Raw genomic sequence first — 13,119 nt, forward strand, 5'->3', positions numbered from 1 at the left:
CTAGGGCTTGTGCTTATGATGAAGGAAAAACTCTAAGACAGAGTGAAAATGTGCAATTCTCTTGAGGCCTAAGCTCAGAACTAGTATGTTGTCATTTCCATCATATTCTATTGGCCAAAGCAAGTTACGAGGGCATCCCAGATTCAAGAAGTGGAAAAATAGACCCTGTTTCATGGTAAGAGGAACCACAAGTTCACATGGCAAAGGACATGGTATCAGGGAGGGGTGGAGTGTTGGAACCATTTTTGCAATTAGTCTATCAGAGTCAGAGTGAAATGCATAGATCAAGACTAACTCTGTCTCACTTCTGGATATGAACAAGGAAGTGGATGGAATTCCTCAGAACTGCTGACTGCCTTCTTGATACCAAGAGGGAAGATAGCCTGAAAACAAGGCAAATGTGCAGGGAAGGACAGAACAAAATAATCACAGAAGAAAAATGCCACAACCCTCATGACAGCTGGATCAAGCCCTGGACGTTACAGATGCTTAATCTAGTAAATTCTGGTATTATTTATGCCTGTCTGTTTGGAGTTTTCTCCTTGGAACATAGAGACATCTAAATAATATTGCAACTCAAAAGACTACAAATTGAATATGGTGTATATTGCTCAGGTGATGGCTGCACAAAAATCTCACAGGTCACTGTTAAAGAACTTACTCATGTAACCAAACACCACTTGTTCCCCAAAAACCTATGGAAATAAAAAATAAAAAAGAAGAAAAACACATACCATAAAATTTTAAAAAATAAAAAACAGAAATAAATAAGACTGCAATTCAACAAAACAATAGCTTTGCTTCTCCCTTAAAATGGCTCCTCCTCCAAGAAATTTGGCTGCCGGAATGTCAATGAAAGTGAAGAGAATGAACGATATGTAGGAGGCAGTTCTTTTTAAGAAAGTCAAAGTTTCACATAAATTACAGAGTGAAATACCTTATTCAACAGAAGTTCATATCTGTGACTTTAGTCCTATACTTATGGAATATTCAAGAGTCTGAAAGCGTCACTTACAATTTTCAGTTATAATTTACTGTCTGTTATGGGAAAAATTACATGTTTCAGTAGACAGTTCCTCAAACTTTTCTTTTTTTAACTTATGTCTTCTAAAATGCTATCTCAGTTTGTTTTCTCTCTATTCCCACCAGTTAAGGTTTTCGCTGACCTCTGTGTTCTAAGACTTTTATTACAAATACTACTGGTTTTTGTTGAATACGCTTTCTTAAACTGTAGAGTTCACAGTTCTTCAAGGTTCCAAGAAAACTCTCTGGGGGGCATGGAGCTTACACCCTCCCCATCCAGTCTGAGAATTGTAGCTTCAGTAGTGTTTGAAAATGCGTAGATTCACAAAGGACTTTGGGATACATGTTTTCTAAGCATTGAGGTTCAACACTGTTCATGATTCATTTATACACACACACACACACACACACACACACACACACACATTTGTTTGTTTGTTTGTTTTTGAGACAGAGTTTTGCTTTCGTTCCCCAGGCTGGAATGCAGTGGCGCGATCTCAGCTCACTGCAACCTCCGCCCCCGGGTTCAAGCAATTCTTCTGCTTCAGCCTCCCAAGCAACTGAGATTACAGGTGCCTACTACCACGCCCAGGTATTTTTTTGCATTTTTAGTAGAGATGGGGTTTCACCAAATTGGACAGGCTGCTCTCAAACTCCTAACTTCAGGTGATCCACCTGCCTTAGCCTCCTAAAGTGCTGGAATTACAGGCATGAGCCACAGCGCCGGTCCACGATTCATTTATGTAAATAATAAATGGATTTCTAAAACTTTAGAGTACAATTGGAGCATCAACAGCAGCAATAAAACCAAATGGTACAACTTTGAAGGTAAAGAGTGACAGTTTCTTTTCGCTGTGATAGGAACCAAACCAGGATGGAAACACCAAGAGGATGAGAGATCATACACAATTTCAGGTCCGTCCTAATTCTCAGGAAGGCAAATTGACCTTCCCAAATTTTGCATCAGGTTTGCCATTAGGTCTAGTCTGGAGAAAGTTGTTAATGTTTCAAAGACAAAGGGCTGATACCAACAGGTGTCTGAGAATTTCCACACTAGCTCTATAATTTACATTTTTCTACCTAATCAGGGCAACCATGTGTAGTTGTGTGGTTTGTGCACCACATGAAGCCTGGGAGCACTGTTTCTATAGACTATTATGGTGAATGGCTCCTCCTGGCCTCATGCAGGCATAACATACATACTTATTTGTGGTAGCCATATAATCAAATCCCTGTGTCATTTATTAATGGGATTGACATAAGTCCTATCCAATATCAGAAGCTGTGTATCTACTTTCTGTGACTGCTCAGGTCTTTTGGCCTCAGCTTTTCACAATTAAGAAAAAAGTGAACCTAGAGTATCATTACTCCTTAGATGCCCCAGACCTAAAGACCCAATCCCTGTGGTCTTTTTCATCAAAGTTCTCCTGGGGGGCATGACATTAGAGGGTTGGAAAGTCGGGGGCAGGGCAGTACCCATCTCAAATCAACCAATCAGCTTCTCTCATGAGCTATTATCAGCCAAATACAAGCCTTCTTCTCCCTCCTGAGAACAGTGTTTCTTTCTACATCCCAGTAGAGGCTGTTTGCATGAATATACATCAAGCCCTTTCTACTGTGGATGAATCTGCTCCATTAATATCTGTCACTGCTAATGGAGTTGCTTTGCCCTACTCCTTTCTCACTCTGTCCACTCTGGAGGAAATTTACATTGTCCTCTTAGACAGTAATAATAATGGTAAATGCTATAATTTATTGAGCATTTACTCAGTGCCCTGTGTTGTCTATTGTCCAATGTCTTTCTGACAGGGAGGGAGTGCTTTCCCTCCTCCCCCTTTTTAAAAATGAGGAAAGTGAACTTGAAGGCATTAGTTCAGTTAGGTTGGAACTGGCACAGGATTCAGGCTGTGCCCTCTCCAAAACCTTTGCTCTCAGTCATGTACCTGGGAATTTCATGACTCTGTGTTGGATTCAGGCACAGAGGAGAGCCAGGACTGGATGAAGCGGTGTAGGCACTGAGGTAAGCTCGTAACATCTTACCTTCAGCATGGTATTCCGTAAACATTGTGTCCGTATTGAAGCCTGTTGTAAGGAGAAATGGCAGAGGGGAAGGCGACTGGTGAAGGTGCTCAGTCTCTCCTTGGTTATCTTCAGTTATTCACTCTAGCCCTAGCCAGCCTCCCATTCAACACAGCCACAGCCCTACAGCTAACACGTCCTACCACCTTAAAACGCAGGTTAGTGGCAGAAGTAGCTTGATTGCATTAAATGCTTACGTTGATTCTGCGCTTGGCCATGCAATCTGCTTTGGCCAATTGTACAGTAAGCAAATGGAATGCAAAGAGGGACTGTAAAAAGCATTTGTACATTTTTACTTCCTCTCTTTAATCTCTGCTACTATTGTGAGAACAAGCCCAGGCTACCCTGCTGAAGACCTCCAAGAAACACGTGGAGCAGAGACAAGTCATCCAGCTAAGGCCATCCTAACTGACCAGTTAGCCCACAGATGGACACATGAGCAAGCTGAGCCGAGCTCAGCCAAGCTAAGCCCAGATCAGCAGAACTGTCCATCCAATCTGTAAACTCGTGAAAAATAATAAGCAGCTATTAAGCCATAAGGTTTTCAAGTTTTTTACATAGCAACATATAACTGACATAGTGACCATGGCTTGTTACTGGACTGCAGTCATCGAAGTACTCTACCCCAAGTGGCCCTTACATGCATGCTGAGGTCAGCACAGATGCTTTATGAAAACAAGCTGCAGTAGCCTGCACCATAGAACCTTCAAAATTTCCCAAGGACACCACGTAACCCATGCCTTTACTGGGACTCCTCCTTGCAAAGGCCAGAAGAGCATTTGCTTGTCTGGACCCCTTCTATTGGTTGATGCTCACTGGCCACCTGGCATATAATTAAGCTTGTGCCTTGGAGAAACCAAAGGTCAGCATCTTCGCTGGAGCACTCACTTTTGCTCACAGCCTTGCCTCCACAAATACACCTTCATCTATGGACAAAGCCTCCACAAGGGTGAAAGCCTGTGAAGCTGGCACTTTAGTTTTTATTTATTTAGTTTTCTTATTATACTTTATGTTCTAGGGTACATGTGCACAATATGCAGGTTTGTTACATATGTATACATGTGCCATTTTGGTTTGCTGCACTCATTAATTCGTCATTTACATTAGGTATATCTCCTAATGCTATCCCTCCCTCCTCCCCCCACCCCACAACAGGCCCCGGTGTGTGATGTTCCCCACCCTATGTCCATGTGTTCTTGTTGTTCAATCCCCACCTATGAGTGAGAACATGCGGTGTTTGTTTTTCTGTTCTTGCGATACTTTGCTGAAGCTGACACTTCAAGCTCCCTGCCTACATCATAGTAGCTAAGGGCCCAACTGCAAAGTGAAAAAGCCATATAAAGCCAAGTCCCGTGACCAACACAGATATCTGCAACTTGCTCTGTTCACAAGAATGTGCCATGGCCCATGTTGCAGACACATCCCAAGCTTTTCTGTTTGTTATTGTGACCCATCAACGACACTTCCTCTATGTTCCTTGAGGTTCCTGGACTAGTCCTCTGGTTGATGCAGTTTTTCAGGATGCAGCCAATAAAGAGTATCTCTCATTTCCTCTCAAGTTCTGAAACAACTGAGAAGTAAGATTTAAACACTGCAGACAGAGATGGGTTTCCTAAAATGAAGCTGATATTGGAGGGCATGGCTTATATCTGTGGGAAAGTGGGTTTCTGGTTACAGAGACTCAGACTGAGATTTAATCTCAGACATGGTCGGATGGACTGAGTTAGACCTTCCTACTACAATGGGTTGAGCAAATGCTTGCTTCTTGTAAGCAGTTCGATTCCAACAAAGACAGAGAAGAAGGGGCTGGGTTAGGCAATGCCAGTTCTTGCTCCAAAAATGTTCCCCTTACCTTGGCGAGAAAGGCCCGGAGGGTCACGCTGATGGTCTCCCCTCTCCTTGAGAGAGACATCACAGGGGAAGGATGCTTCTCTCTCCATCGAGGAATTCTGCTAAATAAAGTTGTGGCATTGATTTTTAAAACAATTCTATTTCTAGAAATGTTTTGCTGCATCTTTTAGATTGGAGCATTGAGAAGCTGCCAGGCTGGCCTGTCTCCTAATGTATCTTTAGGAGACCTGACCTTTGCACAAGTCTGACAGAACCCTAGTTATTTTGTTTCCTCTTCTTGGATATAAAGGTACACAAGAATTATCACTTCAGGGGAGATGCAGTTGAAACCTTTTTTACAAGGACAGTGAGCCTTTGCTCTCCTACCATGAATATTCTAGAATTATGGAATAGCCCATCCAGGCTCAGAGCCTGAGTAAACATGAGCTTGATAATCCCAGATTGTCCCTCAGTGGTTGGTTGGCTGGCATTGTCTCCAAACTGGGGGCTGTGTGCAAATGAGCCTGAAGCTCACTAAAGGCAAGGCTTCCCATCCCAGATTGTTTTATCTGAGGATCTTTGCATATGATATTCTCTGTTTGAAAATTATTTCCTCTATATTGTTATATGGATGGCTTTCTTGTCACTTACATCTTAGGTCAAAATTGACCTTTTGCGAGTAACCTTCTCTAACTTCCTGGTCACATAAGACTGTGTGGTAGTTTTAAACCATGATAGAGTCCAAGTCCTCACACCTTGAATCTGAGCTAACCTTGAAGACTGTTGACACCAATGAAATGCAGCAGAAATGACACTGCGTAACTCCCGTAACTTACGATGTCCAGCTGTTAAAGGCATAGAGCCCCTTGCATTGCTTGTTGGGACTCTTGCTTTTGGAACTCTGAACCAGCATGTATGAAAATAGGCTACCCTGAGGCCGCCATGCTTGAAGGAAGCCCAGACTACATAGCAAGGTCACATGGAGATGTTCCAGTCAGCACTCTCCATGTATGTCCAGTTGCATCACCACCAGATGTGTATGAGAGGCCTTCCGATGGATGATTCCAGCCCCCAGGGGTCAAGCACCCCAGCCTTAGAATCTTCCCAGCTGAGACTCTGGATATTGTGATAGGGACAATCTAGTCTCAATGTGCTTTGTCCAAATTTTGGCCCTACACAATCTGTGAGCAAAATAAACTGGTTATTGGATGCCATTTACTTCTGGGGTGATTTGTTGTGATTCAATAGTGATCAGAACTCTTCGTTTTTTTATATATTAAATAGTACTACTTATCACTGTCAGAACATTGCATTGTTTATTTGTTGATTTAGTTATTTATAGCCTATCCTTCCTACTTAAATGTGGGTTAGCTCTGCCCTTGCATAGGCTTGTCTGCCTTAGACCTAGAACACTCTTGGCATATAGTAGACAGTCAATAAGTATTTGTTGAATGAATAAATAGACAAATGCCTTTTCCCTTGTAGAACAGAAATAAGAGTTTTTGGAAGAGTATTTCAGTCCTTTTATGCTTTATCTCTAGGCTCTTGGCAACAAAATTGAGGCTATTTGTATGAAATATAAAGTAGATTGTTCCTTTATAACATTCAGGCAAACTATCCTGTCAAACATTCAGTTATTCATTCAAAACGTATGTGCTCAGCACCAAACCCACACCACAAGCCAGGCACTGTAGTTCTCACTAGGGACATTGCAATAGGTAGAACTTAGACTGTCTTCAAGGAGTCCATTGCCTAGGAAGATCATGGACAAATTAAAGGATAGAGGAGCATCTTTGGCAGCCTCAAAGTCAAGCTCCTTATGCGGCAGGAGCAATGACTCCTGTCTGCATATCACAGTTTTCCCCAGGGCCCTGCTCAGTGCCTGGCACTTAATAGGTGCTCAAACAAATATTTGTTGACTCTCAAGTGAATAAAACAGAAATCTTTTTCTGAGCCGGTCAAAAAGCAAAGGTGTATATAAAAGAGAAGGGTGGGTAACTGTGCAAAATGGAACCTTAAATATGTAAATAACATTTGGTTCTTGGTCAGCATATTCTGCAATCATAGTGTCATTATGGAAACCAATGTAAAATACCAAGGGCCCCAGCACAAACATACCACTGCCTTTTTAAAGCAAGCCCATTAAAATGACATGAAAAAAAAAATAATGGCATCTGCCTCAGGTTTCTGCTTGGAGATGAATTCATGTGATCTCAGCATTTTATCTTGGAGGCTCCCATGAGAAGATGCACTGAGGAAGCAATTTGTATCTCTTTTAACTAAAACAGGGAGCCTGGAAGTCCATGGGTTGTCCACTTCTGCCAAACTCTAATCCAAACATGGTGAAGCATCTCAGATCTGAAGATTTTTTGTAATGTTAACTGCATGCGATTTTTTTTTCCCCTTGGTATTTACATCTAAGGCTATGCCAAGCCTCTGATTTTACAGCCAAGTTAGGATTCTGAGAATATTTCTGAGTAGATTGTGCCCAAAATTTAATTAAGATATAGAGAAAATTCGAGCATATCATCAGAAAGAGAGGAGGTGTTGAATTATTATTTGTTGAGTGAATGAATGAGGATAATTAACAAAACTGATGTATACTTTCTATGGTTTTACACATTTTCAATGCAGTCTCATCCAACTCCCCATATTCTGGGAGGAAGGGAGGACAGGCTTTACCAAGATGCTTCTGTAGCGAGAGAAAGTGAATTTTAGGAAAGCAACACATGGAAGAGTCTCCTATGTGCAGCAAGAACGTAGCAGTTTCTGATGTATTGAGTCCTTATGCTTGGTGCTTTTTGCCACATCACACTTTGGTGGCTAATATGGACCTTTCTGACCCCAAAAGCTTCGTCGTCAGAGAAGTCAAGGATGGGGCTCAACCAGAACACAGATAGAAGTCGATAAGGCCGTGGACAGTGTTGCCTGGGGTAAGTGTGACTGCGATATCGAAATAGCTAGTGGTGTGTGAACATCCATAGCTTTTAAGCATTACTTTCTTATGCCATTTAATCCTCAATAATTTGTCCAACAGTTTTTATGCATGCGTCTTACCCCCCTTCTAGGAAGCAGTATTATGTACTGGGAAAACACAGGTGTAAGTAAAACAATTTCTAGTTTCTCAGGCTTTGTGAGCCTTAAATTCTTTATTAGTAAGTTAGGGATGATCATGCCTATATTGTAAAATTCATGCGATGATCAAATGTTTTACCTTATGTAAAGTAACTTATGCATAGTCTGCCACATAATAAGGCAAACAAACATTAGTAGCCTGCCCTTATTTTTAAGCCAGTGTATGAGATCCTTGAAGGCAGAAAGCTGGCACAGTGCCTTACATGTGAGAGGATTTCATGAATATTTATTGAATGAGTGAATGCATGAATAACCATAGGATGCAATAGCATATTAATCAGGGTAACTCTAGCAGCAGAAATGAATATATTTCAGTGGCTTGTCAAAATAGAATGTTATTGCTTACTCACCTAAGAGTCCAATTTGGGTGTTCCCATCAGCAGAAGGCTGTTCATTGCATATGGATTCATGACCCCAGATTCTGTCCAGCCTTCATAGCTTGGGCCTTGGATTTGTTGTAGATCAGCCCCAATTGCTTCTTAATCTAAGACCTGAAAAAGAAGGGACACTCATCACTTCCACTCACGGTCTGTGGGAGAGACCTGGTCATTTGGTCATACCTGGATGCAAAGACAGCTGGGAGGTGAGATCCCTCATTGGGAAGCTTCCTTTCTACTTCACACTCTGGTAGAGTGACCCAATTGTTACTGCCAAAATAGTTAAAAGAGAAAGAGTTAGAAACTGGAGATGAGTGAACACGAACCAATAATCTAAGTTGAAGGTGCTTCCATAACATGCCTTGACAAGAGACATTCTTTAATATTTGGCCCACTCAGATACCTGGAGGAAACAAGCAATTAAGATAATGGGTCAAGTGCAGGACAATGGGGATGAAAGGAAACTATGGGTGATTGGCAAGTGCCTAACTCTCTCTTTTATCTTAGGCTTTGGAGTAGAGAGTTGAATTCATAACATCCTTCAGTTTGTATCATGTCATTGTCATAGGTTCAAATTGAACAAGAGCCTCATTTTGCCTCATTTTATTTTAACTATTTTTTTTTTTTTTGAGATGGAGTCTTGCTCTCTCTCCCAGGCTGGAGTTCAGTGGCACGATCTCAGCTCACTGCTACCTCCACCTCCCGGGTCAAGCAATTCCCCCGCCTCAGCCTCTCGAGTAGCTGGGATTACAGGTTCCCGCCACCACACCTGGTTAATTTTTGTATTTTTCGTAGAGATGGGGTTTCACCATCTTGGCCAGGCTGGTCTTGAACTCCTGACTTCATGATCTACCCACCTCGGCCTCCCAAAGTGCTGGGATTACAGGCATGAGCCACCATGCCAGGCCTTTATTTTAACTTTTAATTAAAGTACAGTATACCTACAGAAAAAGGTAAAATCTCAAGTGTACAATTCAATGAAGTTTTTACCAACTAAACCCACTCAGTGCAACCAGCACCCAGATAACAGCATCCCACAAGGTCTTCTTATGATCCCTTCCAGTCAAATCTAGTATTACAAACTATGCTGGAAGTCTGAAATGGAAAGTAATTTTTTTTCCAATTTTGAATGTATTCTGGTAGCCACCTGAGAGACATTTGCAGACTGGAAATGTCTCTCTTACAGAGATGAGACATTTCATATGTAGAAATGTCTATAGAAATGTAGATGTTTCGTATATTTCTTTTACAAAAATAGGCCTCTTGTTCAGTCTGGGCCTATGGCAATGAAACGACAAGGGCAGATTACAAAGATTGTAGATACAAATCAGGAAAGAAGAGAACCATTTTGCAATTAGCACATCATGGAGTGAGTACCTCAAGCTACCTGAAAAACAGCAGTCACTTAGGAACATCAGGCAGGAAAAGGAAACCACATAACACTCATCTAATAGCATTTCCATCCCCAAGTATTTATTAGCCACTTGGACCTACTATGTCTACGCTGGGTTGGAAAGAAAGCAAAGGAACAAGAAGAGCCCATGGTCTCCTCCTTGAACAACTTGCAGCTAAGCACAGCTTCAAAATCATGACAGATGAAGCTAGGAGAGAATTAATATGTTTGCAGTGATGCCTCTGATCATAACTTCTGGGTGGAGAGAACTGGGGGAGCCTTAGGAAAAAAGGGAAAAGAATAGGGCTTTTATAAGTAAGGAGAAATACCATAATCAGTGAGGTAGAGGGAGGAATGGAAAGCAGGGAGCCATCAGAACCTCCAAGTTCTGTCAGCCATAGACATAGTTAGGCGGCGGGTGGAGTATGGCCTGGTGTCTGGAAGCATTTGGAGGAAAGATATGTCACTTTCTAAAGAAAGAGGTGAGACCGTGTTTATAATAGCTCCAAAGCTCCAAAAGATGCCCATGTCCTTCTCCCTGGAACATAAGAATGTTACCTTAAATGGCAAAAGGAACTTTACAGATATGAATAAATTAAGGATCTTGAGATGGGGCAGATTATTCCTAAGAAGGGGAGATTATTTGGGTGGACTCAGTGTAATCACAAGCATCTTTGTAAGAGGGAAGTAGGGTTAGAGTAGGAGATATGATAATGCAAGCAGAGGTCAGAGTGATGTGGCCAGGAGCCAAGGAATGTGGGCAGCCTCTAGAAGCTGGAGAAGACAAGGAATGGGTTCTTTAACGAAGCCTTGGGCTTTAGGCTCATTTCAGACTGCAGACCTCCAGAACTGTAATGCCATATATTTATGCTGCTTTCAGCTGCTGTTGGTTGGTCATTTGTTACAGGAGCAACAGGAAATGAATACACTATGCTTTTGCCATCTTGCAAACCCTGCCTTTTATATATCCCTGACATGACAGTAGATGTTCTTGCCTGCCCAGAAATAATATTGCCCTGCTTTGGGCCCTGCACAGAAACAATCCCTCTCTGGCCCCCTCCAGCTGTGTTCCTCCACAAGGAGCTGAGGGTCTTTGAGGCCAATGCTACTCCAGTTGGATATGCGTGATAGCTGCAGCAGCGTCACCTAGGAGTTTGTTAGATATGCTAGTTCATGAGCTCCCTTCCAACCCACTGAATCTCAAAAGAGTAAGGTCCAGAAATGTGGGTAGTAATAAGCCCTCCAAGAGATTTCCAAGTAGGCCTGAGATTGAGAACCTCTGCTCTCCAGGGTCTGTAGGAGTCTGTTTTTAGGGTTTGTCCTACTAAGGGTAAGCCACGTTGGCGTGTGTGCAGCCCAGGGCCCAGGAGTTGGAAACTGCAAGAGAACTGGGGGAGGATCAAGCCCAGTTACATCAGCTGGTATATCTGTACTGATGCAGAGGAGGTCCTAGCCATGCTGGAAGGAGCTGGCAGTGGGAAGAGAAAAGAGGATGGATCAGATTTTTCACTGAATTTTTCTCCCCAGAGGGTCCAGTAAGAACAATGTACTGAAACAGGGAAAAGCGAGTGTGCTTTGAAAAGTGCTGAGTTCTGCACATTTGGAGAAATTATCATCTACTTTGGGAGCCCAAATCACTTTTTAAAATATGACCGCAGTAATAAAAATTGTTATGATAATAAAATTATGATAGTTACTACAGTTTTAGGTTTGGTTCCCCAGAAGCAGAGCCTGACATAAAGATTCCTGTTCCAGTGGCTTATGGAGGAACTGTTCTCAGGAGGACCTGGAAGTGGGGAAGCAGGAGAGAAAGGAAGAAGAAATTATGCAACTAAGCAGTTGTAGACAGGGCCCCAGCCTCAGCCTGGTCCTGAGGGGAGCTCTGGAGTGTAGGTAACACTTCATAGTTTGTCTGTCTGGATGCAAGGGTGCTGGGCTTCCTGACTCCCGACCCCATCAGTAACCAGCTGCTTGGGATAACACCTGGCACTTGGACTCCCCATCTGTGCAGATAAAGTGGCTCTGGGGGCCAAGGGCAGCCTCTGAAGAAGGTTTCAGGTGCAAGCTGTTGGCAGCAAAGCACACGGGAGCCAGAGGATGCATGTGCACAACCAGTACCTTAGGTCCCCGAGGACCTGCATGGGGCACTGACATGTCCACTGTGACTGTCTTGAGCCCTTTTTGGTGACAGGCACTTTTCTCCAGGCTTCCTTGTATTCAATCATCAAACTCTTTACTGGTAAGAACAGTTGCCATCCTCATTTTGCAAATGTGAAACCTGAAACATAGAAAGATGAAGTAATTAGACTAGGAATCCACTGGAGGTAGAAGGTAGCCAGACTGGGACTCAAACTGAGGCACTGCAGTTCCTCGACCACTGTCCTCAATGGCCCCCTCCTGCCTCTGCTGTCCCATCAGTTCCTGTACCCTCCCTGCCCCAAGCTTCTGGCAGGGGCAACGCTTTTCCAAGGAGTAGCATGAAGGCAGTTCTCCAAGTCCCCTTTATCCAGGAAACCAGAACAAGGCTTGTGAAGAAAAGGGAATTTTTCATTAACCAAGAATGAAAATCTCAATCTACGCACTTAATTAGGTCAGATACCCATTTTCCTCTGAGTCTTTTTTAGTCCTTTGAAGTCAGAGGAAGCCCTGAGCATTGGAGATGGGAAAAGAAAAAGTGGAAGGAGAATTGGGAGGAAAGCTCCTATGTATACACACACACACACGAAAAAAAAAATCAATCCATCAATCCTTGTTAAGGGTTGAATGCAGATAAAGTTAGCTATCAACCTTATCAACACTGAAAAAAAAGCTTAAAATAAAAACTAGGGCAATCCCCCCAAGGAAGGAAGCCTTGGCATCAGTCTGGAGACTTCACCTACCTTGTTAAGAGCTGCAGTCCTCGCTCTCTTACTAAAATACTGAACATGTTTGCAGTCAATTCCATGACTCCTTGGTGATTTAGATATTTTAGGTAAAGCAGAAGACTAAAAATATAGATTTGAAATTTTCAAAGGCAATATGAGGGGTAGCCTCCGAGGAGCCGGATGCCGTGGGGGAGGCAGCGTTGGAGCGGTGGTCCAGAGGTCTGGCCTCTAATTTCAGCTCTGACACCGGCCTGCATGGTGGCTCCAGAATGGCACTGGCCAGCACACCTGTGAGAGATGGTGGGAATGTTCTGTGACTGTGCTTCCTGGACAGTGGCCACTAGCCCTGTGTGACTAGTAAACACTCAAAATGCATCTATTGTGACTGAGGAACTGAATTTTCACTTTTATTTAATTT

Source organism: Macaca thibetana, chromosome 10 (genome assembly GCF_024542745.1).
Source record: "Macaca thibetana thibetana isolate TM-01 chromosome 10, ASM2454274v1, whole genome shotgun sequence".
Taxonomy (NCBI): Eukaryota; Metazoa; Chordata; class Mammalia; order Primates; family Cercopithecidae; genus Macaca; species Macaca thibetana.